At 39.7% G+C, this 24,038-nt stretch overlaps 1 protein-coding gene across 1 annotated transcript in view; it reads left to right on the forward strand.

The window, feature by feature from the left end:
• SAMD12 (sterile alpha motif domain containing 12) overlaps nucleotides 1-24,038 on the forward strand; it is a 176,373-nt gene that overhangs the window by 20,678 nt on the left and 131,657 nt on the right. The gene's annotated exons all lie outside the window — the stretch shown is intronic.

Here is a 24,038-nt window from a genome sequence, read left to right on the forward strand (position 1 = left end):
ACTCATTTTTAAGTTCCTGATGAGTATGGAATCTAAGTTTTATAGGCTGAGATAGAATTTGAATGGAAAATGGAACAGTGATCTTAGCCTCCCTCAGCTGGTTCTCTGAGGAACCACCTTATTACAAATACAAGCAAGACCAGAAAAGGCCGAAGTTATTAATATCTAAACTGATGTGCATAATCCAGTCAGACTCTGATAATGTACAGGGTATAATACAAATTAGGAAAATAGATGAAGTGTAAAAATACTTCAGTTTTTATTTGTGTATATCAATATACACATTTCCTTGGTCAGTAATTGATTTTTCAGCATTTATGGTATATAAAAACAAGCAGTTGAGTTAACCGGTTACTTTTACAGAGTGCAAAATTCATTGTACAAGGCAAGGATGCTTTCTAATATAGTTTTTAAAATATAAATTATTTCTTTAACACCATCTACATCTAACCTCTGTTATGTGTGTTTTGTGGAATTCTTTTTTCATTAAAATTCTGCTTCTGGCTCTGTTTGGTTTTAATATCATAGTTATAGAGTAGAGTTCTCTTAAAAGCAAACAAACAAAAAATTTTATTATACTTTTGGAGTCCTGTACTTCTCTGAGTATGGTTTAACAGGTGACTTTTCTAACAAGGTTCAGCAAATGATCTCTTATGGAAGTAGTAACTTTTATCAAGGCCTCCCACATGCTGCACTCACAAATCTGTGTTCATTGTGAACGTGAGACCCAAACCTGGTCTGTCACTTGTTAGAAGATTATTTATTCAGCGAGTTTTGAGTTCTAAGTAAGGTGTGCATATCTGGTGACACACTTTGTCTCATTATGTGGTAGCAGCAGTAGCAAGTAATAAAGGCTTTCTAATGGCAACCACTGCAGTTAGACTTTTTATGTTTTATTGCAGGTTTTTTTATCCGACTCGAGACAAATTAACAGTCCTTTAAAATGTTCATGAAAACTACGAAAAGTAAAAAAAAAAAAAAAACCTGGTAAAAGAAGTGAGAAGCTTTTATCTTGTCTTATGTTGCTGAGTGCTATATAGACACAATTAGACTATACTTTTTGTTGCAGTGTAGCTCAGTAATTCTTTTGGTTGCTTTTGCTGTCTTAAAAAAATACTTTTTTTCAAAATGACACCAAGCAACACTGAAGGGCTGATGAGCTCAGTAATAAGAGGATGAGAATTTATCTCAGCTTACTGGGCCCAGGTCAGGACTGAGTGGGGTGAAAACAGGTCATGTGGCTTCCCCAGGAGTGGAGCTCTGCTCTGATTGGAAAGTATTTGGGGAATGTGTGTTAAGTGTGCGATGAAAAGTCCAAGCACAAAAGAGTGTGGCTTTTAAATAATAAGGGTGTTACAGAATTCTTAGAAATATAAAAGTTTTGTCAGTTATTTAAAGAAAAAAATGTCCTGGTGCTGTTCTCTAATGAGAGACTAGAAAAAGTAATTTTCTAGAAGAATTCTCTAGGTTTTTAATCAGTGGCTTTTGTTTCTTAATGTTTTTTCTTTTTGGTCAAGCTTATCAAATGGGTTGGATGAGAAATACAGTATTAGGCCAGACTGGATGAGACTTTGAGCAACCTTGTCCAGTGGGAGTGTCCCTCCCCATGGCAGGGGTGTTGGCACTAGATGGTTGGTTTTTTTTGCAGTCTGTTGAGAAACACCAATGCCCACTGAACTGGGGCAAAGAGGTTTTACCGTTTTGTGTGGTCTTCCTGTGAGACTTCTGGTGGCCACAGGATATGGGAATAAGAACGCAGATTGGATTGACTGACGTTAACAAACATTTTACCTATTGAAGTGAAGGTTCAACAAAACCCCAGCTGGGCTGTTCCACTCCTCCAGATTTTGCTGTAAAATGGTGTGGCAGGGTGGGAGGGTGTTTGAATTGCAGACCTCTCCGTGTTTCCCAGTGGAGGTGCTCACCCTGGATGATGAAAGTGACACTTTCTGACAGACTGTTTTCTGACAGAAAGTTTGCTTTTCTTAGGTGATTTTTTTTGGAGCAGTAGTTAACAGATTACCAATGTCCACAACAGCTCACCACAATGAAAGTCAATACATATAGTGTGTGATTTATTTTTTTTTTCCCCAATTTTTTTTCCTCTCCCCACTCTTTGACTGCAACAGTGACAAAACACCAGTTATTGCATTGGGTCTTCCTTAATAAGAGCGAAAATGGGCACAGAATCTGAGTGTACAGTATGTCTGAAGAAGTGGACTTAATAATATTTGTTAAATGTTACTATCGCATAGCTGAAATAATTACACTTGAGGGCAATGTGCCTTTCTAATGTCTCATTCTGTGATTATAAGTAATGCACAATAATTAGTGTGCTTGCTTCTATCTTCATTTTCAATAGACTTTTTCTGTCATGTGTTGCATAGTTAGAAGTACCCATGCTGTCTTGTTTCAGGTGTCTAAGTTGGATGCTGAAACGTTTGATGTGTATGTATCTCTTCCTCTCTCAGCCTGTCATTCACAACTGTGACCTCTGGCTGAAGCCTGAAGTTTCAGAACCGTGCAGCGAATAAACCTCTTATCCTGAGCTGTGAAACAGGAATGCTGGGTGACTCTGTACATTTCAAGCAGCTGAGACTGATGTTTTGTTTATCGCTCAGGGATTTCACTGGTGTGAATGAAGTGCTGGAGCAACCCTCCCTGTAGTGCAAAATATAGCTGCTTAGTTCAGAATCCACATTCTCATGAGCCAGAAAAACAAGAAACATCTCTCTCTGTTGGGGTCCTGTAAACCAGCTTATCACAGGAGGACAAATGTCTGATTCAGAATCCAAGTGTGTTTTTGCTGTAGCATGTTTTTCACCATTGCTGTATCATCCATTATGTTATAAATAGTGTAATATGAAAGCCCACATTCTTGCAGCGAGGTTTCTACATTCAGCATAAAAGATCTGGCTCCTCTTGTTCATCCTGTTCACCTTGACTATGTGTCTAGGAGTTCTGAAAAATGTCTGCCCTGAGAGTAGCTGCATGGAAGTGGGAGATCCTGCCTGAGTTGGTAGTGCTGTATCCAGGACAGTGAGGGGACAGAAGAGCAGTTGCAAAGGACCATTATTCATGTGCTTCTCCTTTGCCCCCCATCACCAAGTGGGATTATTTCCCTATTGCTTTTCTCCCCATAAGAAGTCAAAATAATTAGTTCAGAGGAATACTTAACTTATGGATATAAGTAGAACAGGGGAAATTTACTCACAAAGACAGTATTGATTGACCTAAAGGGATCCTTTATGAAATTCACCTGTTGTGCAGGTGCTCTATCCATGACTTCAGTCCATCAGGTGGTAACAGGAAGAGGAATTTCTGTTAGGCTTTTTAGAGTCGGACTTTTTCACAGTTGGACTATGACTTTCAGAAAAAAATAAAGGATGAGAACATTTTCGGTAGCTGCATGCACACAGCGCTTGCATGTGGAGGATGTCACGGTGTTGGCCCGTGGGAAGAGGTGCAGCCTGTGACCCTGCGGTGTGCTCGGGGCTGCACAAATGCCCAGCAGCGCAGTGGCTTCTGCTGCAGGGAGTGACTGCAGTCCTTGTGTAGGGCTGGCCTGAGCAGATGGTTACAAAGAGGCAGCTGAGAGAGCATAAGGAGGGAAGCGTAGTCTGCTCTGGCTCCTGTCGTCCTGTTAAAGCTATCAATGTGAAATTTGTGTTCTTTCCCATTACACTAGTGTGAGAAGGAGCAGCAATTGCAGTACATATTAGCAAACATAAGCAGTAAAAAGCTGTGGTAGTACTCTAGAAATAAGTGGGATGTCAGTACTATAGACATGTGTAGACACAGACACCTTATTTAAAAGAACTTCTCTTCAGGGAAAAGGGAATATAGATAAAAAGAAGGAACAGCTTTTAGAGGAAAAAGCAATTCCATACAACGTGTGGATGCATAATGTACTTACAGTGCCAGTTCTGCTGCTTGCCTCATTGTGAAGCTGCTCGACAAAGCCATCCAAACTCTCTGCTTCCACTTTGAAGCTACTTTAAGGGCTTCATAGCGACTGCTTCAAAAATAAAGCAGTATTTTATTCTTGTAGGGGAAGGAAAAGTACAGAATTGCCTGGTCAAGAAAATAATAGCGTTGTGAGTAGAGGGATTACAAAATGTTCTATAGGACCAATTTAGCCTTTAAAATGGGAAAGCAGTTTGATGCTCCACCGCTGGCCCTGCAGGTCTGCAAATGGTGCATCTCACCTGAGCTATAACAATAATTTCATTAATCTGCCACATGTGGTTGCTACTTCTGACAAAACTGATGGACATTTGCTTTAGTCATCATAGAATCATAGAATGGTTTGGGTTGTAAGGGACCTTGAAGATCATCTAGTTCCAACCCACATGCCATGAGCAGGGACACTTTACACTAGACCAGGTTGCTCAGAGCTCCATCCAACCTGGCCTTGAACACTTCTGGAATGGGACATCACAGATTCTTGGCCTCTTGTGCCAGTGCCTCACCACCCTCACAGTAAAGAATTTCTTCTTAATATCTAATCTAAACCTACTCTCTTTCAGTTTGTAAGCCATTCCCCCTTGTCCTGTCACTACATGTCCTTGTAAAAAGTTTCTCTCCATCTTCCTTGTAGGCTTTCTTCAGGTACTGGCAGGCTACAGTTAAGTCACCCAGACCTTTCTCTTTTCCAGGCTGAACAATCCCGATTCTCTCAGCCTTTCTTCATAGGAGAGGTGCTCCATCCCGCTAATCATCAGCTCTCCTCTGGACTTGCTCTGACAGGTCCATATGCTTCCTGTGCTGGGGACCCTAGGGCTGGATGCAGTACCCGAGGTGGGGGTCTCACAAGAGTGGAGTAGGGGAGCAGAATCACCTTTGCCTTTTTCTCTAGAAGTGGGAACGTTTTTCCTTTCCACTTTGAAAAATAATATAATTGTGGAGCACTGGGAGTGAGAAGTGTCACAGTCATAAAAGGGGTGTGGGACTGTAGTTGCCTTGTAATGTCTGAAAGGAGTTTCTTGTGTTATCAGTGCTAAGGAGGGAAAGGATTTCATTAGAAGTCTGGAAAAGGGTGGCCAAGGCAGGGTGGAGTCTGTCTTTCCCTGAGCTACCATGGGTAGAGTTCAGTTTGCTACTTACAAGTGGCTGGGTGTGTAAACTCCTCTTATATTTGGTGGAGGTCTAGTCAGTGTGCTCAGGGGAGCATAGAGAGGGATCAGACTCCATCTGAAGTGAGCACCACTCAGCTGAACTTGCCTGTGCTTTGGGGACTGCTTTGACACTTGAATTTTGGTATTTGGACCTGGAACTCAGTTCTTTCCTCTACCTTACTGGCTAACCAGCCTCTGTGTTTGATGTTGAAGTGGTTATCCATGTCTGATGGAGGTGAGACCTTGCATTAGGAGACTGTATTTCAGAAGCTGCATTTACCTCAACAATGATATTTGGAACAATTAGGATAGACTACTCCCATATTTGTGGCTATGGTCAAGATGATATTCTGGCAAGCAAATACTGTGTAATCTGAAAAAAAAAAAAAGAGTCTGTCTTTTGAATTAAAAGGAAATTATTGGAGTGTATGTGTTTCATTTTTCTCCTTTAATTGGTCTTGGACTTTAGAAGCCTGTTGCTCTTCAATAGAAGTGAAGTTCGTGCTCTCTGGCTAAGTTCACCCAAATATAGAAGAATGTTGATAATTAGGAGCAGTTAAAACTCTTGTTTCAGTAGAAATCTGAGATTTGGAATAAATTTGCTGACAAAATTTTGTCTTTTCACGTATGTATGTATATACATGTGTATGTATGTAAAATTGATTGTCCAGGTCAGGCTGTCCAAGAGTGACAAATGCAGCAGTACATTTGCTGCCTGTTCCTGTTCCCTGTTCCTGTTCCAGCTGTTTTCCATGGTGGGTAGTTGTACAAGCCTGCACTGATGTCTGTGTCATGCCTCTGATTTTGATTGGAATCATTTGGTGGAGGGAGGCTGAAGTGAACTGGGGTTTGGCACTGAGGGGCCTCTAGGCACTGCAGAAACACCAACAATAATGACCTCTGAAATCAAGGAGGCTTTTCAATATTCTTCCATTTCATATTTTGCAAATACCTGTTCTTTTAAGCTGTTTCTGAATGTGGACTTCAGTCAGAAGTGGTTTGTGGTTTTTTTTCTCTGTTCTACAGTCAGCTGTAGATTACTGTGTAGCTGATGTGCCACTGCAGGGAGCAGGGAAACAACTCCCAAATGTTGAAGCACATATTTTCTGTGATGCTCTGTATCATCCGCAGGGCACACAGAAGGTAAGATGAATGTTCTGTTTAATGAGGGATAATTTTTCCCTCTTCCTCTTCTGTTTTTTTGACCAACTCATTTGTAAGAAGCATGGGGTTTCCTTGGCTGTGATGCCATTAAGTGAAACTCTGATATAGTGATTCAGCCTGGGGATGGCTTTTAGTGCTTGTGTCCTACTTCTAGTACTTCTCTGCTTCTAGTTATGTTGATGAGGTGCCTTTATATTGTCATTAACTGCTCTGGGCATTTGCAGAGTTAGTTCAAAACTAAGAATGATGCCCAAGTGTGACAGACTCTTAAACTGAAAGTGTTGCAAGTTTGCATCGACAGGACAGAGGGAGTGAGGAAGCAGTACAACAGCGTGTTTCTTTGATTTTGGGAGGTGTTAATGTGCAGCTGAGGCCTTTGGCACTTATGTAAAGGAAGCTTTCCTGTCTGCCCATCCAAGACCCACTCTGTCAGTCACACTTGCACCATCTGAGCTGAGACTGAGGCCCTTTCACAGCTACGCTCACCACACTCACACCGTCAGGCAAGGCTTCCTTACCGGCTCGACCCCAGGTTTTCCATAAGAGAGTCTCAGAGGTCTGGGTCTTTAAAATAACTTCATCATAGTGCACTAACAGACTAACAGCTTGAGCTGGTGCCTACAAGGAGGGATCCTGAACAAAGGAACGCCTGGGCTTTTATACCCTCATAGTCTGAGAGGTGTTGGGTCCTCAAATCCTGCTGTGTCTCTGAGTGTCTGGTCACCCCAAGGGTGCCACAGGTCCCCATGCCCTTTGTTGTGCAAAGGGTTGGTGCCAGTTCTCAGCCTCTTGCCTCTGGCTCGCACTGCCCAGAGCTCTAACTGCAGCTGCACCCCAAGCTACTGGCCTTGAACACTTGGAAAAGACAAATACTGCTGGTGATAGTGGCATGAAACCTCACAAGTAAATTCCCTTTAAGAGATTACAGAATGTGAATCCAATTCTATCAACAAATCAACAGTTTAAGAAGAGAAAATAGGTTACTTTCTGGTTTTAGGCTGTTTACTTATTTTAGCTTTTGAACTGGCTTTTCTGTTTGTGCACACTTGTGATGTTTTCCTGTTCTCTTAGTATTCCAGCTGCCATCTTCATTATGCCTTCCCTGTGAGACCCTGCAGACCAACACATAGCCATCTTCTGCCCACCAGTTCAGTCTTCCTCAGAGCCTCTGTCTTTTCTCCTCATCTGCCCCCCTATGAAGAACAAAGAGTTCTCTCGAGTCAGAGTTAACTGACCAGTTAAGACTGATGTAATAAAATTGTAAAGTGTTGCCTGAAATGGGACATGCTCGTCCTGGTCCCTGTGCTGCAGTGCTACTAACGCCTGCTTCAGATTGAATAACCAGCAGAATCTGCTTAGGGCTGCCCATCAGTCTGACTGCGAGTGTGCAGTGGGAGAAGCTCAACATGGATTTGAGGCAGCCATGCCCATCTTATGTCCCTCAACAGCTCACAGGTGTGACCCTTCTTGCAACCTCAAGAGCTGCAAGAGTAGAAGCAGGTGGAGTGTGCAGCCCGGGCTGCTGGGGAGGGGGAGCAAGGCCACCATTTTGGGTTACAGGAAGCTGTTATATTGGACATTATTGCCAACATGAACATTGCATTTCCTGCTCACACAACTGCTGGCAATCACTAACATGGTCTGGGGCATTAATCTTTCATCTCCCTAACCTCCCAGTTCCTCACGCAGAGGTCGTAGTTACTACTGGTAGGGGCTGTTGTCAGATGTACTTGGTGGAATGAATATTTGTAATTCTACCAGTATCTAGGAATTAATATTGTGATGACACATCAAGCTGCACTTGTAGGGTTAAATGTGTCCTTGACATGCATATCTGAAAATAGAAAACCTTCAGCATTGAACGAGGTAGAGTTACTGCATATCTTGAGGCCTTTTTTCGGTTCTTAACATAGAGAATCTTGTAAGTGGGTATTATGTTCTGCCAATTTTCCTTTTTTCTCTAATGTCTGTAAGTGCATCCATCAAATACTGATGACTTTGCTGACCTAGACAACCTCTACTTTTTTTGCCTATTTTTCCTTGATTGAAACAAAAGCGCGACAATAGAGTATGTACCTAATGGTTTTAGAACTGCTGTTAATTCATCTTTCATTCAAGGATGATTGCTTTCAGCCTTAGCAGTATGCTTTAGATTGCAAAAGATATTGTGAATGTGTTTTCATTATTAAAGGGTAGATATGACTGAATGTCAGCACACCTATGCTGAAAATGTAGTCTTTTGTCTAAATAAAGCTTGTGTATAGGTCCGAAGATGTATTTTTAAATAATCAGGTTTTTTATTGAGTAAATAGAAAAACTTTTTCTGGAGATAAAGACTATCACACTTGTGTGTTCTCATTCAGATATGAGGCTGTCTCATACTTACTTATCTTTTAGTAAGTTGGAATTCTTCGGGTTTTTTTCATGTTTGTTTTAAAAACCAAATAGCTTAATTGTCAACATTTCAGCATTAGGTGGTAATATGTGAAGTTGATGAGGAAAACTGAGATTGTTATTCCACGTACTAAGCTTTCCTGAAACCTTTATTGTTGACTGCAGAAGAAGAATCTGAAGTGCTTGTTAAGGTTCATGCTTATTAAACTGTCACCATGGTTTTCTTTCTCTGTAGGGAAGGCTACTTTGTGACTTGCAAACTGTAGTTAGTTGTCCATACTAACAGATTATTTTGGAAAAGTTTTTTGCCTGAATAATTATCAACTTTGTTTTCCATAGCTCTTGTTTCATGTTCTCTTACTCTCTGTTGAAATAATTATTGAAATACTAAATTATTGGAAGGGCTTAATTTTTAAAGAGTATTTTTGAAGGGGAGGGAAAAAAAAAAAGAACAGTGCCAAATGAAATGCTCAGAATGAGGTCAGGGTTCAGCATGTTGAGTTAAACTGTCAAATTCAGATGAAATTCAATTAGTTGTGTGTCCATTGTATGTACTGTGCCTTCTGCCTTTTGCTGGGAGGAAAATAGTACAAGATACCACCTTTTCTGTTTGGTTTCAGTTGGATTTTTTGTTTGGTTTGGGTTTTTTTTTCCCCTTTTGACCTTTTCTTTCCTGCCCTCGTTTCCAGGTTTCAAAAGACACAAAAATGCTGATAAAAGCCTAGAAGAAGAATAATGGGGAAGAAAGTTGTCTTAGCTTTTGATTCCAAAAAGAATACTGTACGATGAGCAGGGCTGACATTTGGAGAGAAAAAAACAAGAGTTCATGCAATTATTGTGTTCTAAAATATTTTATGCAAAATGTCGTTCTAAAAACACAAACTGAGCAGATGAAAGTGAACTTGAAAATTAAGGTAGCTTCTCTAGATGTGACAAAGTGATGACAAATAAAACTAGGTCATTGTTGATGAAATTCTTATTTAATTTTTTTCTTCATGTTTATAGTCATCTTTCTCCCATATACCTGTGCCATGGTTAGTTTTTTGTTCTGGTTTTGTGAATTGTCATCTGTTGCTGTGTCGCCATCCTCCACACTTTTTTTCTTACAAACCTGGTTCTCTTCAGGATCTTACAAAGCCTTCTACAAGACTGGAGAGGAGGCAGGATGCAGTGGAATTGGAAGTGTGTCCTAGCTGAACTGAGCTGATGATGAAGCACTGCAGTTAATGATGAAGCACATTTCAGTCCCTAGCCCCTACCTGCTCTTATTTTATTGACTTGACAGCTGAGCTCTGACTTGATTGATTTATCATCCACCTGAATTATTTCACTCTGGCTTTTATTAGCAATAGAGTACTCTGTACTAGTTGGTCAAGAGCAACCAGTGAGAAATGCCCCCTTTGGCGATGTTTCCTTGTTAATTTGGCTTATTTTAATTACTTTGCCGTGCTGGCAGTAGTTAAAGAGAGTATTGCTTTGCTACTTTTGTGCTGAGACAAAACTCTGTGGAAGTGCAGTCTAAATAGAGCTGGAGGGAGACTGAATCAGTTTAGGAGGAGGAACAGGGGATATCAATCTAAGAGCAGTAACGTAAATAACCAAACTTTACCAAATGCTTTGGTTTGTCCTAATGCATAAGAGATGAGAATTGGATGATCTTACAGTGAAATGTTACGAACAGTTTTTGCTCAGAGAAATGTAGCAGCCCTCTGCATACAATCATCTGAACAATAGAATGGGGAGCAGTGAAATTACCCATCTCTTAGCCTTCAATATATGATTGAGCTCAAAGTATCAAAAGAAAAAGCCAAGGAACGCGTAGGCTGCCTGCAGGGATAGTGGGTGAATGATGAAGATGGGACAAGGGAGCAGAGTATGTGCAGCAAGAGGGAATTTGACTGCAGAGGATGAAATATAGTACAAAGGAAGAAGAATTTCTAGGATGAGTCTGAATATCCCACTGTATTTATAAATCTTAGAATTGAGGAGGAGGTAAAAACAGGAAATTGTTGGTGCTGCATGCAAATACACCAGAAGAATAAAACTACTGTGCTGACATAAGCAAGTAGGACTATGAAACAAGGTGGAACTTGAAACTTTCCTACCTATATGAAAGCTCCTCTCATAATTTTGTTAGTGGGTATTAATCTTCCACATGTATAAACAGATTGACTGAAACCTCTCCCTTAGCAAAGGGTCTGCATAGATTGTGTAAGAACAGTAAATTGAGTTTCAGTGACCTTTGGAATCACCATGAAATGTAAAAATGTAAGTGATGAGCTTCAGGTGTGTTACTGATGTTTTAATCAGTGAAGCAACACAAAGCATATGTGAATACTTGAATATTTATTCCCTACTTTCAATTTTGAGACTAAGTATCATGTGTGGTTTTTCTGATTGTTAGTGAAAGCCTGTAAGACCAAATTTTGACCAATTTGTTAGAAAAGTTGTTTACTATTTTTATCCTCTTGAAGCATATATATATATATAAAATTTAGCTCTTACTGTGTTGCAACACAAATCTTGCCTAGTAAGAAATTGTGACAGTGCTAGCAAGTACTTTCAAACGATGTGACAGAGTAGTTCAGTGCATCTCTACTGTGTGTGATGCCTGGGTTCAGAAGTGATTAAGACGTTATTCAGCATTTGCAAAGGTTATTTCTGATAATACTAGCCAAGAGAATTTGTGGATATTGATAATATTTTCTTGTCTGTCAGGAAACAGCCTTTTCTTATGTGCATCTGCTAATAATTTTGTGTAGTAAAATAATAAAAAGTTATAGTACTGTGTTCAAAGAAGTAAAACAGCAGTAGGATAAAAGCGAGGAAGAAACCTCTACTTCTGTGTAATCTCCTCCATGAGAACACAAAGATATTTCATCACGTGAAGTAAGGCTTGAAGGAGGTTATTGTTTCTCATCTCGGCACAGTTCAAAAGTGTTTGACTTCAGTGGAAAATCCGTGTTGACTAAGGAGGTTTTAGAAATATCCACATAAACAGCTGGTAGTAATTAGTTTGTAATTGTAAGGTGGTGGTACAGCAGATTTATACAAGAGGTGAGCAGCTCCATGGGGAAGCTTCAGTCACAAAGTGAAGTGGGAGAGAAATGGGAAGGTGGAGGGCTGACTGCTGGAACTGTGCTACTGCATCTTGAAGCAATTGGAGCTGTTTGGTGAGCCACGAGCAGGAGAGCAGCTTAAATGGCATAGCTGAGACAATGCAAGTGAGAAAGAGAATGTGAAAAGTATTAAACATCTCAAAGAGAAAGCTGAATTCCTTAAAAGCTAGGTTATCTGGAAGGCCCATGCAGTACCTTGCAGAACTGTCTGGGGCTGTCAGAGTGCTGCCTGTCAGTAGATGGTGCTCTTTATATCAGATAATTACTCATGCTGCCTGTGTTTGGCCGTGTTTTCATGTAAAAGGTCTGGTAACATTCTTTAACAGTTCATTTCTCTGAATTCTGATGTCTGGGAGATTAGAAAGCGGAGGCTTTTGAGGAGCTGCCAAAAAAAAAAAAAAAAGGAAAGAAAAAAAGTGTTGAGTAGGTTCGTTTGAAAACATCTTCCATCCTGGAATTTTTTCAACAACTTCTTTTTCTTGTGTATGTGTACTGTTTAGACTTTGTACAAATTCAGAAGCTTCCAGCATAAAAACCTTGAACAGACAGGATTGGAGAATATATAGCAGACTAATTCAATTTGGCAATTGACCTGTAAAGCACTGCAATAACGTGGTCTAAATTAAACCCGCAAAGCAGATTTGTCAAGCCATTTGTGATTTTTAAATTTTCTTTTGCATATTAACTTTGTAGTTTTACCTGCTGTTTCTGGATAGATAGGAATGAGCTTATTTCTAAATGTAATGCTTCTTAGAGAGACTTAAATGAATCAATGCAATTGTGAGTTTTACCTGGAGTCATTTATTCGTCAGTAGTTGGATGGATATAAAAAGCTGCATAAAAATGATTTCCTTATTAATGTGATTGGAGTATTACTGGACCTTTCTGAATTTTTTATTATTCAGAAAATATGTCAGCTCTGAAGCAAAAGAAGTTAAATGTGTTAACTGTGTAAAAATATCACGTGCCAAAGGCTGCTGTTGAGCCAAAAGCCCTGACCTGAGCAGCAAAACAGGGTGGCAGACCTAACAGGGAATTTGAGATGCTAAAGTAATGTGTGTTTTTATGTTGTGGTCTTATGGAACATCAGCTACTTAACTAAGAGTTAAATTTTGGCTTGTGAGATGAATTTGCCCCTGGAGTGAATCTTGAGAACTGCCTGCTGTTCACTGCCTGACACTACTGGTCTTTGCAAACAGAAACTGAAGGATTAGCGTGAATTTTTCATGTAATCTTAAACTACAAGCAAATGGTCCAGGAAAGAGAAGGGAACTGAGTTCCTTTCAGAAATCTAATTAAAATATTTCTAGTTCTTATTCAGGGCCAGTTTGTCTTCCCAGCACATTGATTTAGTTATCCCTTCACAGATCTCTCTCCAGAAAGGATATATATTGTATGCACTGAACACATTACAGCAGATGAATATTGTTCCTCACTATGCTTAATTTACCTTCTCTCAGCCCTTCTCTCACATTCATCTTATGACCCAAGTTCCTTATATTTAGGCCAGGTGGGTGTAATATTTTTGTTGAAAACCTGAATGCCACATTTCTGCATTCTCACATCTCTCAGGAAGATGTTGCTGGGACATTTTGGGCTGTATCTGAGCTGTATTTTTTTGATGATACTTGGAACTGAAGATGCAAATCTTCACTGGCATTCTTGCCCTCTTTAGCCTCCCTGTGGTGCCTGCTGGATGTTCCTTGGGAAGGTCCCATTTTCCCATGAATGGCCTGATCTAGGAAGTAGATTTCCCCCACCCCCATCCCTCTTGCCCCTACCCTTGAATGAAGTCCCATCTGTGTGTGCTTTATAGCTCCAAATCTTCAGGTTTTTGAGCAGAGACAGTGCTGCTGTCACATCCTTCTGTTTCCTTTTATAGGACAAGCTCCTGACCTTTCTTTTGCTTTCAAGTTTATTTGCTGCATTACAAGAAGAGATGCTTCCTGTGTGTGAGAAGAGATGTCTCCTGCTGGCCTGGGCTGGCCTTGATATGAATATGGAACTTGTGCTCTGTGTTTTTTCTTCTGTATCTTCTTGTTGGCTAGCTTGGGCTGCTTCCTAGGCAGGAGGGGCTGGCCTTTGTGGATCTCAGTTTGAGGCCTTTTTGCTTTCGCTAAGAAAGAGAATAAAAGGGCATTGTAGTGCTTAAGTTCTTTATGAATATAGGACTTCATAAGGATGATAAGTGAATACAGGAATTCCTTTATTAGGGGGATAAGACTAGTTTCTCAAAAGTAATTAACAAGAAATTACATTGACGTAAAAAGTGCCTTGCTTGTTTTGAAAAGTAATGGATCTGCTGTCTAGATATTTATTTGAGAAATACATTATGACTTTCTGTACACAGGCATTGCACTGCTGTTGCATGAATCTGATGGTTGGGCTAATCTGCCTCTTCTATCAACATTTGCCTTTTTCTCCTGCTTTTGCTGGAAGTGGAAGCAATGTCTTCTTGGGAAGCAAGAGGCTGACCTGTCAGCTGAGCTTTAGAGACCTTTTCTTACTCCTACTCATGTACATGTCTGGCCTATGAAGTTGTTCTCAAAACGTACTTGGCTCAAGAGAACACTAGTTAAGAGTCAACTGGCAAAGATAGCTAGAAAACTTTGATTGCTATTGAGGTATAAAATGCTTTGGCTGCTGCACTTGCCTTTTGCATATGAATGAGCCTATCCATAAAGTCTGAAAGTTGGCATGGAAAGGTTATACTACTTCTTACACTACAAGCCTCTTAATTGGCACATCTGCTGGAAACAAAGGTGCCAAAAATGTGATTCACTCAGAAGGAGTAAACCTTGTAAGAAAGCAACCTGTCATTATTTAATAGGGATTAAGATCCTCTCAGGATGTTAGATGTTCTCCTTGTACAAATGTACTGTTGTTGGTCTAATGGTGGAATTAACCTCACTACTTGCTGATGCGAAGTAACAGCTTCTTTTATAGCTCTTCTCATATAGAAGTGCTTCACTGTCTGTGTCTTCAAGATGAAAAAATGGACTGTACCTTTCACCTCTTGACATACAACAGCTATTAAAAAATACACAGGGAGTACTCAAACCCAAGGTTGTGATGTGTTGAGTATCTTCTCAGCAGAATACTGTAATTGAAAATAGAAGGATTGAGGTGTGGTCTGTGCTGGACAGATTTACTATGTCAGAGTAAGTCCATCAGTAAATACTAAAAATTAAAAAAACCAAAACAAAACAAAAACAAAAAACAAAACAAAAAACAACCAACCAACCAAACAAACAAAAACAAACAAACAAACAAACCCCAAAAAAACCAAAAAAAACCCCAAAACCCACAAAACCCAACAAATCTGCCAGTATCATTAATGGCAAGAGAAAAGTACATGCCTCATCAAAAGCCATATTATGCCATATGTGAGTATTTCTTTAAAAAGCATGTCACAGAAAAATCACATAACCCCCACTGACACTCTTAGGTACATGTTTCTGAAGATAGGCTTAGCCTGTATTTGAACAGTCTTTTTATTAGAATATCCTGAATATTTGTGTTGCTGCTAATGTTACCTTAAGTCTCTGGAAATGGTACTGGTCTCTGCAACCTTGGTTGCATTTTTCCAGTCTAGTTTGGCTATTGGATTTTGTTACTGCTGCAGGCTGTATTTTAGGTAATAAATTCTTCTATATGAGCTTTTTTAAATAAGTACATGAGACATTCCAAGAACCCACAACATCAGTGTACCTACTTATATACCTGCTTTGTTTTTATTTTAATGGAATTCCTGATAAGCAGTCTCGATTTAGTTCAACTATAGATGTGAGTGCCTAAGATCTAACTTGCAGAGGTGCCAGGATTGGTTTAAAAAAAAAAAAAAAAAAGTGGGAATGGAGACTCATTTGTAATGTCAGTTTTGTACTACAAGTAGGTTTGGGGTTATTTTTTAAATTTTTATTTTAATCTAGACATGGAGAAAATATTTTTTGCAAATACTGAACTCTCTCAAATTGGAATTTCAGTTGCTCTGACAGGATTTCTGAGTTCAGGACAAACTATTGGGAAATGGGGAGCTACATTTTATCACTGTCTTAGTGATTACATATTCCTGTTTGCTTTCCTGTATGTACCTGAATGGATTTGAACTTACAGCTTCCACCAGGGTGGGGCACTCTCTTGTGGCCACTACAAGTCTGAACAGAGTATTCTGTGATGAAGACTTATGCCATAAATCTTCTTCGTAGTGGGTGTAGTACTTAGTCCTTGAGACAGGATAAAATATGAGCTAACCTGCAAGTTATGTGTACCATGTCGAAGGTGAATGTCTTGAATTTTTATTTTTGCTGAGAATGGATGGTGAAGTGCAGTAAATATGTGCTAGTAGTAAAGTGTAGTTAATTACTTGTTGTAAGTTGCTATTAATCCAGCACTGTCAATTAAAATTCATTCTGTTTCTTCTTTGCCTGAGTAGTGGTAAAAAGCAGGCTAGAGAAGTTCAAAGAGGAAGCTTTTCTCTTCATAGCTGCACAAGGCACCTGCTGTGTGAATGGAAATGATTCTCCAGATCTGTGCAGTATACAGAGCAAGTTTCTGTTTGGAAGACCAGGAGGATTTGTATTTACTTGTGACAGTTGTAGTCTGTGATATAAGACAGTGAGCCAGACTTGGACAGGTTTGAATTGTCTCAGGTAGAGAAGGGAAATCAGAGCAACATCAATGAAGAAGTATCAAACAGCTGACATATCTTGTGAAGTAGGAACCCTCACTCTGACAGAGCAACTCTCCCTCTCTGCATTTTCTTGGCAAATATCCAAAAGCACATATTTAATTTTTGGACTGGAAGGAGTCTTTTGTGGTGAGTGAGATGGATCTTTAGTTTGGCAAGATTAGAAATGCAGTTTTTTTAGATGAAGTGAATTTTAAAAGATTACACTCTTTGATTTGGATTTTACTGTCAAAACCTAAAACTGATGGTGCTCCTGGCCCTGTTTGTGATTTTGTTGTTGGCCTGTCTGTTCCAGTTGTGGCTTTCAGGACTTTTGATAGCAATTAGAATGATGTCAGGCAGGGTTCTTGACAATGCTGAGGAATGCTCTGTCTTCTCCTTTCTCATTCTGACACAGTTTGCTGATAGCGCCACTGCCATTTATATCAACACTGGCATCTGCCAGTCGCAATTCTTGCTTTCAGAGTGGCATATCTCATTGAAAGAGAGTACTCTCATGGGAAACATGTTACCTTATTTATCTTTGCTTGGTGTTTTGATAGTCTTTATCCTGATCAGGACAATGCTCAGTGATATTTTTTTGGACAACTTTGTCCTTTCCTGTTGATGGTTATACTTGTGACAGCCTTAAGAGGGAGTTAACTCCCTCTAGCAACCTCGTACTTTTCAGATGAATGTCATTATATTTCATAATTTGTTTCTCCTATCCCCCTACCTCCCCCTTGCAGCCTGTTTGTAGTACACCTCTTTGTGGCACTGGTACAGAAGGTACTGGATTGGGTCAATCCCAGAGTTGCTTGAAAGCCAGGTAAAACCTCCCTCTGCATTCATCAGTCTTTAAGCAAGTGGTGGTGCTGCACTGGTTTGAGACCCTTGGGTAGAAGTTTCTGGCTTTAAACACCAGCAGAGCATTGTCTTGGCACAGTCAGCCATTTATAGCAGTGCATTGGAGGCAACAAAGAGCAGCCACTGAGTGACTGGGGCCTTGGCAGTGTGAAAAGGTGGAGAGACTGTTAGTGAGAGATGGGAGGCCGTGGACTGCTCCTGCTACCATAGGGGTGGCTCCTGTAGAACCAGCATTTATTCCTCTCCTTTTCCTCCAGAAAATGGAAGGATAGGAGTAGAAAATCTACTTTACAATACGTTTTCCACTTCTTTTGTACCTTCCGTGTACCTTCCCTGCCAGTCTCCAGTCTTTCCCCTTCGTGGTCCTGTTCACCCTGTGCTCGGAGCCCTGAGCCGGTGTTGCTAAGGTGTTCTTATCTCCTTCTCTAACTCTGTTGTCTCCCCCACAGTGTTAGAAGTCTGTCCCCATCTGTGCAGACTGAATTGAGGGGGAAGTAATATCTCTACGGGTCCACTTTCTCTCCTGGGAGTTCAAGGATGTTTGAATTAACACGGAGTAATTGAGGATGTGATTCTTCTGGATCCTCGGGTACCTTTTCTGGACTTCATTTGTGCTCCTGCAAGAGACAGCGAGCTGGCTGCACCGAGTTGCTTCTCTTAAAAACCCAATATATTCTTAGAATGTGGGTTTAGGTAAACCAGAAGGCATTAGAGCTCCCATCCTTCTGTTGACCAGTGGTGGGAAATAATACCCTCTTGTGTGTACTTGTAACTGATCTTGTCTTCTGTGGGATCCTGTGTGTGGACCCTGATGTGAGGCAGCACAGGGTGCCAGCGGACCAAACCACATGTAGGACGGCACATGTGGGAGAGTGGACGGAAGGACTGGGATGTGGGCTCTGTGCTGCTTCCAGCACCAGCGCTGGTGGCAACGCTCTGTGTTCATAGATGTGAGTGCCCAGGGAGCTGCACAGCTTCCAGGTCTTGCTCATGCTCTCTGCTATGCTCTGCAGGTAACAGATTATGCCAACAAGTTGCATTTTGGGTCTTGCCATGTGGAACAGGTAAGTTTGGACTGCAAATGTGAGACACAAGCTTGCAACTCAGGGAATGCAGGGCGCTAGCTGACCACACCAGCATGACTGGGGAGTTTTGTTAGGTCTCCCATGTCTCTATAGGTCTCATTTAAAGCGGACATCGAGTGCTGATCAGTCATAGATGTATGATTTGCATGATAGCTGCTGTAGTGTCTCTCTTTTAATCCTTTCTGGGTGGCATTAGGGTTTTTGTCTTGACTAAATCAAAGTTGGTGGAAAGTTGGCCTTTAAAGTGTGCTTTAAACTAAATTGCAGTAATTTTTTAAAATTATACTTTATTTGCCATGCTGAATTTTTGTTTTTTCCCAGTGACTTAAGTAATAAATTAGAATGGACTGTTTGAATTTCTGATGCAATTAAAATTTTCAGCATTTAATCTCTTAACATAAAAGAGTTATTTTATCAACATAAAATCCTACTGTATTTTCCTTAGTTTGTTGGGGTTTTTTGGTGTTTTTTTTTTATTTTAATAAACACATTTTCTTTGGTTTGTCATTTTCATCTCTTCTTAGTATTACAATTCTCAACAACACAGATGAGAACCCAGTACAACAGAAGTTTCAGGTTTTCTATGGTGTGTCTGCTTATTACTGTAATTTTCTTTTGTCTTTGCTGCAAAAATCTATAAGTATAAACTATCTGACTACCTGAGAAAGTGTATTTCTAAACCAAAATGTGTCCTTTGCGGGTTTTTCAATATTTTAAGATAACACATTCACGAGCCTGGTTCTTTTTTCTTTCCAGAACTCAAAGCCAGCATTTATGTTAGCCATTGATTCTGAATTCTGTCGTGTCAGTTTAATGTTGGAGAAGTTAATTTGGAATATATGAAAAATATTCTTATTTTCTCAGCTTTAGAAATATAACCCAAGTATGTTTTTAAAAAAATCGTGCTTTTGAAATTCTTACTGGGCATTGCTGTCCCAGCTGCTTCTTGGCATAAAACGATGAGGATGATGCTGTTAGTCTTGCTTCCAGAATAGCCTGAAAAATTTGATAATAATTTAGATGGCTCTTGGAACTGTGTAGTTTAAGTTCCCTGCTTTATGTATCTATATTGGATAGACATAAAATTTTACTTTTCTAGTTTTTAAATATAACCCCTTATACTTTGCTTGCAGAAGATATTATGTTTTGATTTAATAAATATTTCCTTCTCAACTTCATACATGGAACAATTCCATTTTATTCCTTCCAGTCTCTCTGGTCACAGACACATCAGTGGTTTTCTGACACATTTTAATGTTTCCTGCCCCAGCTGACCCTGTATTATTCTCAGGGTGACAGCCACCCATCTTGCTCTCTCTGTCCCTGCTATGTGGCAACAACCTTACTGCTTCTTTTCTTTGTTCTTCTCATACCTCCCCTCGCAGCTCTCAGCCCCCTTTTCCCTCAAAGTGCCTGACTTATTTAACATAATGGTTCAACACTGAGCAGTTGTATCCACATCTACTCTGTATGAAGATTTGTGTCTGAAACACAGCTGGCAGGACCCACACTGTTGGTCTAATAAACGATGATGCTTTTCCTTGCAGCCTGGCCTTGCTTTGTGTCCTGTCCAGATTTTGGCTGGAATAGACTTCGTTTTCTTCTTAGTAGCTGGTACAGTGCTGTGATTTGGATTTAATATGAAAATAATGTTGGTCACAAACTGATGTTTTGGTTGTTGTGAAGCTGTGCTTACCCCAAGTCAAGGACTTTTAAGTGTCTCATGCCCTGTTCCTTAGGAGCTGCACCAGAAGCTTGGAGGGAGCATAACCAGGAGAGCTGAGCTGAACTGGCCAAAGGAATATTCCATACTGTAGGATGTCATGTCCAGTATGAAAACTGGGGTGGGTGTTGGCTGGGAGGGGCTGATCACTGCTTGGGGATGGGATGGGCATTGGTGAGCAGGTGGTGAGCAATTGTGCGGGTCATCACTTGTTTTACTGGGGGTTTATTTCTCTCTCTTCTCCCCTTCCTTTTAATTACTATTATTATTTTATTGATACTAATTATCATTATTATATTTTACTTTGTTTCACTTATTAAACTATTTCTATCTCAACCCAGGAGTTTAACTTTTTTTCCTGATTCTCCGCCATCCCACTGGGGGAGGGAGCAAATGAGCAGCTGTGTGGTATTTACTTGCCAGCTGGGGTTAAACCATGACAAAATTGGTTCTGCTTTGTGTTTTTCTAGTTAAACTGGAAACTCCAGAGCAGAGTCTCCCAAGATGTATGTGGGAGGGAGCAGAATCTGCTTTAATGTTTTCATCAGTGCCTCTTTTATCTGTCTGTTTCATACAGAAACTGTAGGGTCTGACTTCGGATAAATTGAATGCAAATATTCCTTGACTTTGCTTATATGTCAGGATCAGTATGCTGGCAAACTGGATGTTACAAATAGTATGAGGCAGCCTTCTTCTAGCAGACCTGCCCTGTTAGACTGAGGACCCTGATCTTCACAATCCCTGGATTTTGTAATCTGAGCAGGCTTGTAAATACACAAAATGTTAGAGAAGCTCTTTTAAATAACTTGTCTCATGGTATGTAAAATAGTTTTAATAATGAGGTTGAATCCTTCGTCACTCAAAAATACAGAAGCCTTTCTTTCTTTCTGGAGTAAAATATGCTAAATAAAGACAAAGAAATTCTGGTGAATAAATTGACCTTCAAAACTGGCAGGCTTGGTAAACTGCACCTGAAAGGCTGAAGAGATAACCTGTAAGTCATTGCTTAGCAATAGCAGGGCTTGATTGCTAATGCTCTTCTCAACACTGACATACGCTGTCTTGTAATGCATGGCCGTAGTTTCAATTTGTTTATTTATTTATTTATTTTTGGGTTGATGCTTTTAAATACTGTCTTCTCTGCACTGTGGAACAAGGAGAGCGCAAAATTTTGTCACGGAAGTAAATGCAGTAGTTTTTTCTTCTTCTTGGGAGTCACTTTTATACTTTGAGATACACAGAGCAAAAACTGGGGTTGGCAATTTAGAAGAGTTTGTCACGAAATCCTGAAGAAAAAGGGTTTCCTTAAAATATAGAAGAAAAGATGAGAATATTGAAGACTTATTCTCATTAGATCTGTATCTTGCACATGAGTTGGTATAGTGTTTGGCGGAATTAAAGCTATTAAAGTGTTGCCAGCAAAGGTAGTGTTATGATGTGATTATGCCAGGAAAATGGAAGGGAAGGCCAGTCCAAAGATAACTGTTGATGTATTATTTTGTTTTAATCAGTTTGGGTCAGTTGTTTGACTGAGCTGATTAACAGAAATAAAATAAAACAGTGTGTTTTCCACCTGTCTAGATAATTTACATGTAGTTAATGGCAGAAGACTCATTTAATAGGTATGTTCATGGTAAAGGTAATTTTCCTTGGTTTACTGGGATTTTGTTTTTTTGTATGGGATCTAGCTTTAGAGCAGGGAAGAAAGGAAGAAATTAATGTTGTGGGAGGGAAGCATATTTTTAATAGCTTTTCATTTAGAGGATCTGGTTGGGAAATAATTTTGGATATGATGTTCCAAAAATGAAAGTGACTATAATATGCTTTCTGGAACCATTGCTTTTAAACCCGTGTATTCCTCTAGCTCATTAAGTCCTTATGAATTAGAAAATTAAACCTAATATTTGATGGTGTCAGTGTAAATATGTATCTTTGGACTGCATTTATAAGCTTAAGTGCAACATGTTTCTATCGTAATTCTGAACACTGGACAGTAAGAAGTCAGCATGTATGTTTACAGTGCAGAGATCTGTATATTGCACAGCTTAAAAGCTACATTTGAAACCATCTTTCAGTTCCATGGGCACAGAGGGATGTGTTAAATTTGTACTGTAATTGTTGATAAACTCGTTCTTCAACTATTTAACATGACGGTGCTTATACCTTTTAAGAGGACAAGAGTTGCTGAACTGAAAAGAGCAGCCTCTCAGTTAAAACAAACATTGGCACTGCTTGTGTGCTTTCAGCTCAGAATAAAATCTGTAAATCTGTAGCTAGTTATACATATTTGTATACAAATATTTAAGTATTTTTATTATATACGTATTTGTATACAAATATATGTCATTTAAGTACTTTTATGATGTACAGGAAAAGCCCATAACCAATTTATTTTTCAAGGACTGAAAGACTTTTCTCTAGTCTTCAGAAATTCCAGTGCTCAAGAAATATCTTTAAACAGTAACTCATATAAAGATAGACATTGAAGTCTTGACCCTGTTGTTCAGGGATTTCTCTGGAATCAGAGAGACTGTTAGTGTGATACAGCTATTTTTACTTGTTTATTTCTTTGATGTATTTGTGAAGGACACACATTTATATATGCATGCAATAAAAATCAGCTGATACCATAAGATTGGGCTCTTCATTGAAATTCAGTTTCTTCTCTGGCTCAAACAGCAGTAACAAGCAGGCCAGAAAGTTCAAAGAGGGGCCTTTGATCTTCCAAGTTGCATGAGGTGCTTGGAGGAGTTACAGGGCACTTGCTCTCCCTACAGAGGTTGCCCCTTGTCCAGACCTATGGGGGTTCCTGTATGTGTAGAAGACTGATGAGCTTCTCAGAAAGGGCAGAGGTAGAGCAAGGGCTGTCCTGGTTATAGGACACTCTCAACACCTCTGGAAGTTTCTTTCTCTGTGGATGCCAGGTCTGTCAAGCTCCTGCCTGCTGTACGTATGTGGGTCGCAGCTTGAAATGAGAATGATTATTTGGGGTGTTTTTTGCATTATTGTGATACCTCTAAATGTGGATGATGCTTATTAGTGTTTCTGACAAGCGTATTTTTCTTTAAATCAAAAAAAGCTGAGCTAGGGGATGTGCATTGTGTTATATATTCAATTGTAATTTTCCTGCTATTTCTCTAACTTCTACATAGGCAATAAAAAAGAGATAGGGACAATTGGACTTGAGAAATTCAAGGCACGTTTGCCTGCTGGATTTTTAGGTCTTCCATATTCCCTGGCCCTAACTTACTATCTTTGCATGACGTACTTTATGGACTTAATAGAACATGCAAAGCACTGGCTTAAAACTGCTTTTGTCCTTAGGGCTTCCAGTAATGAAAAATTTTAAAGCAACTTTGAAAAGGTCTGTCTGACAGAGTACATCTGTGTAAATGCTGGGATAAACTCTGGCTGGCAATATTGAAGGAATCTGCCATGAGCCCTAATGGAGAAGATGGCTTGGGATGACATTCCTCTTCACCTCAAATTTGTGCAGAAAAATTTCTCTTGAACCTACTACACCACCAGAGAGCTGGAGGACAGTATTCTGCATGTATAGCATGGAAACAGAGACACTTTGATTTTATTTCCCGGGCTCAGTTCCTTGACAAAATAATGAAGTAAATGAATACATTGGTGTTCATACCTGCTTACACCAGCAATGTCCAGTGTTAAACATTTATTGTTGGTAATAACCACCCATCTGTTTAAGATTTTCTTAGTCTCCTAGGCAGTCTGTGTTACAAAAAAAACCAACCAACAAAAAAAAAACACACAAAAAAAATTAATTATTTAATTAAAATATTTTCTTTTTTTGCAGTTCAGATTGCTTAGAACTCAGCATTCTTGTATGGTTAAAAAAAGTGTATGTGCAGTGGTGAATTGTTTGATTAAATGAAA

The sequence above is a fragment of the Myiozetetes cayanensis genome, unplaced genomic scaffold, assembly GCF_022539395.1.
Source record: "Myiozetetes cayanensis isolate MyiCay16 unplaced genomic scaffold, myiCay2020 scf1, whole genome shotgun sequence".
In the NCBI taxonomy this organism is placed as follows: domain Eukaryota; kingdom Metazoa; phylum Chordata; class Aves; order Passeriformes; family Tyrannidae; genus Myiozetetes; species Myiozetetes cayanensis.